This window comes from Lynx canadensis, chromosome D2 (assembly GCF_007474595.2).
Source record: "Lynx canadensis isolate LIC74 chromosome D2, mLynCan4.pri.v2, whole genome shotgun sequence".
Classification (NCBI taxonomy): Eukaryota; Metazoa; Chordata; class Mammalia; order Carnivora; family Felidae; genus Lynx; species Lynx canadensis.
In genome coordinates this window covers 79,069,858-79,073,842 of record NC_044313.2, presented here as the reverse complement: position 1 = coordinate 79,073,842, position 3,985 = coordinate 79,069,858, and the positions used below count along the sequence as shown (strand labels likewise).

Below are 3,985 nucleotides of genomic sequence, written 5' to 3'. Positions count from 1 at the left end.
AGAACCACGGTCCTCTGTGTTGAAGGATCTACATAGTTTCTATTAAAACCCAATCATCTCCTCTTACTATGTGTGTTTTTCCAGTTATTTAAAGAAAGTCTGGAAAGTTTCATTTTTTTTTTTCTTCACAGTCCCAAGGCTTCCATGCATTAAATCTGCGGCATTTATTACATGGGGGGAAATGGCGGGTTCGAACTCAGCCCAGGGCCGTCTGTTGAGTTTCTACACGTAACGCGCATCACTAAGAACACAATCTGAAACATTTTCAAGGGCAACGGGTGACTTTTTGAGAAAAGGGCTTTCTTTTCCTCTGAGAAATATGAATGTGTTTGACATAAAAAGAGTTTGAAAGAAGGTTTGCCGCTGTGCAGCTGAGTCTTCTCTACGCCGAGTGAAGAGTAGAAGAAACACTTTTGAGCCAGGTAACGGAGTTTGGGGGAGGAAAAAGAGAAGAAAGAGCGCCTGGAAGCCAGAGTCATGGTCATGTTGTTGCTTCTGCCCCACTTCCGGCCACGCTGCAGAAGTAGACGGACAGATCATAAAAGCCACGGTGGGGGGTGGGGGGTTATACCTCACTTCCCAGGGTGGATAGCCTGCCTTTCCGGCCAGTGTGCGTGGCAAGTAGCAATGGTTGAAGCATATTTCTAGGTAAACCAAACTGATGGTGGCCTCGCGGAATACACACTGCAACTTGGCGTACGAAAGATCCAAGAGCCTCCCGCATACCAGAAGAATGTCGATCCGTTCAGCAGAGCTGGGAAGGAGCCTAAGGTTTGGGATGGAGGGATGCTGTCGGTAAATGCAACACGTATCACAGGAGCCACAGCCAGCGGCGAGCCATGGACATCAGCAGCCGATGAGGGACACATCGCTTGCGGGGACTTATGCCCCAGGGGAGGCTGGACCCCTAGTCCTTCCGACTCGTGGATAATGCATAACTTCGCGGGCTTTCCTTAGTCTGCGGGAGAGCAAGACGTAAAGGAGGAGTTCTGGAATTGAGTGTAAATTTACCACGTGTATACCGGGGGAAAAGAAACAATCTATAATTGCCTGAATTGGAAAATTATGTTTCCTGCTCCAAGCAAAATGGAGGCCTGAAGGCCAAGTCAAGTTCTCTCTGAGGTTGCTAACTTTGCACTTAACACGGGCTTATGGGCTTTAAAATGCATTATACAGAAAATAAATGGAATAGACATAGGTAGTGAGAAGAAATAAAACACATGCACACATTACTGGAATGCAGCGAAGGCACATAACTTTAAAGGTCACAGTTAAGGCTACATACAGTTCATTCCTTCCTTTCTTTTGTCTCCTTGGTGCTAAACGAGTAGAGCCCTGAGAATAGATGCACATGTAGAGATATCTTTTTAAAGGGTTCAAGAATGTTCCTTCAAAGTTGTCAAATGATCCTTCACAGAAGACAAACGTGAGGGATAATTATGCAGAAGAATACTCATGTTGAGATGTTAAAAATAAGTCCGAAGTTTCTGGTAACAGTCAACTGAGTAATTCAGACCTGGGACAACTGTTAAAAGCATTTATTTGAAGACAAAGGGAGGGGTGCCTGGGTGGCTCAGTCAGTTAAGCATCTGACTTTTGGTTTTCGCTCAGGTCATGATCTCTCGGTGCTTGAGTTCGAGCCCCACATGGGCTCAGCTCTGGCACTGCAGAGCCTGCTTGGGACTCTCTCTCTCTCTGTCCCTCCCCCACTGGTGCTTCTCTGTCCCTCTCAGAGAGAGAGAGAGAGAGAGAGAGAGAGAAAGAGAGAGAGAGAGAGAGACAAGGAGAGCTAAAAATGCAGCGAAGACTTACAGGTCCAAGAAAAAGAAGCCCAGAGAAGTATACCTGGCATTTTAGATGTTTATACCCTAGCAACATCTGCTCATTCCAGGCTAAAAACCTCCAAACAATTGTAGAAATTGTAAAAATTGTAATTTAGCTTACCCAAAGGAAGTCTCTCTGATAAACCTTGATCCTCAGGCTTTGGATTGGAACCTCCAAGTTCTGTACCCTAAGACTACAGTCAAACTAGAAATTGATCATCCTTTCAGAAACTGTAGCCCACCTTTTGATCATGTGAATTCCTCATGTACAAAGATGATTTGGGAATACTGATGCCCTAACCACCTGTCAGAAGCAAAAGTAAATCTTCTCTGAAGGAAAATCAAGTCATCCAAGGTGCTAGAAATAATGCTAACATTTTGCAATGTTTCAAGATAGGCCAGTATACAAAAATAACTTCTGTGTTTGTATACTATACTCAGATAATTGCAAAATGATATTTTAAATATACCATTTACACTATTATAAACAATATATAATAATATAATACTGAAGAATACAGATAAATATGCTCAGGTTCAAAGACAGTATTATTAAGATATCCCCTCTTCAAATTTACCTATATATTCAAAGAAATGCCAATCAAAATTCCACTAGGCTTTTTTTTTTCTGGAAATTATTATACTGATTCTAAAACTTTTGTAGAATTACAATTAATTTGGAATTGACAAAATAATTTTGAAAAATGTCCGGGGACTTGCACTACCTAAAGTGAAAGACTTAAATCACATAGGTGCATTAATTAAGACAGTGTGGTGTTAGTATAAACATATCTAGATCCATGGAATGATACAGAATCCAGAGATAGACTACATCTATGCAGTCATTTGGTCTTCAATCAGGTAAAAGATTGTGTTTTCCAAGGTGGATATGATAACAGAGAAAAGATGAACTTTGACCTTTACGTTACATCATACATAAAATTTAATTTGGAATGACTCCTAGACCTAAACCCCAAACCCAAAACCCTACAACTTCTAGATGACAACAGAGAAGAAATCCTTTGCAATGTTGGGGTAGGGAAAACGTCTTAGATGAGACAAAGCTTGAGCAACTATAAAGAAAATTTTGATAGCTTGAATACCATGAAAATTAAAATCGTCTGCCTGTCAAATGACGCTTAAGATAGTGACAGACAAGCCATCAACCTGGGAAAAAATATTTACAACAAATACATCTGACAAAAGATGTTTCTCTGAACTATATAAAAACCACTCTGAAGCTAAAAAGAAGAAAAGTAACCCAAGAAAATGTAAGCAAAAGACTTAAACAAATTCTTCACAAAAGAAGACATAAAAATGGCTAGTGAAACAGGTATAGGAAAAGGTGTTCAACATCATTAATCATCATGGAAATGAAAATCAAACGCACCACACACCTGTTAGGATGGCCATTAGCAAAAAGTCAAAAGATACCAAGTGATGCAAAGACGTACAGAAAAGAGAACCTTTATGTACATTGTTGATGGGAATGTAAACTGGTACAGTCACTATAGAAAATCCTATGGAGGTTTCTGAAAAATTAAAAATACAATTACCATATAATCCAATAATCTCACAACTGGGTATATATCCAAAGGGAATAAAATCACTATCTCAAAGAGATATCTGCATTTGTATGTTCATTGCAACATTATTTACAGTAGCCAAGAAATGAAAACAACCCAAATGTCTGTCGGTGGATGGATGGATGATAAAGATCCAGGGGTGCCTGGGTGGCTCAGTCAGTTAAGCATCCAACTCTAGATTTCGGCTCAGGTCACAATCTCAAGGTTTGTGAGCTCAAGCCTCACATCGGGCTCTACACTAACAGTACAGAGCCTGCTTGAGACTCTCTCTCTCTCTCTCTCTCTCTCTCTCTCTCTCTGCCTCTCTCTGTCTCACTCTCTCTCAAAAATAAAATAAACATTTTATGGGGCACCTGAGTGGCTCAGTCAGTTAAGTGTCCAACTTTGGCTCAGGTCATGATCTCATGGTTTGTGAGTTTGAGCCCTGCGTTAGGCTCTGTGCTGACAGCTCAGAGCCTGGAGCCTGCCTTGGATTCTGTGTCTCCCTCTCTCTCTGCTCCTGCCTTGTTCATGCTCTGTCTCTCTCTGTCTCTCAAAAATAAATAAATAAATAAACATTAAAATAAAATAAAATAA

General features: G+C 40.7%; 1 long non-coding RNA gene across 2 annotated transcripts in view; it reads right to left on the bottom strand.

Annotated features, from left to right (window-relative positions):
* Window positions 1-3,985, bottom strand: part of LOC115527734 — a 36,761-nt gene that overhangs the window by 12,932 nt on the left and 19,844 nt on the right. The gene's annotated exons all lie outside the window — the stretch shown is intronic.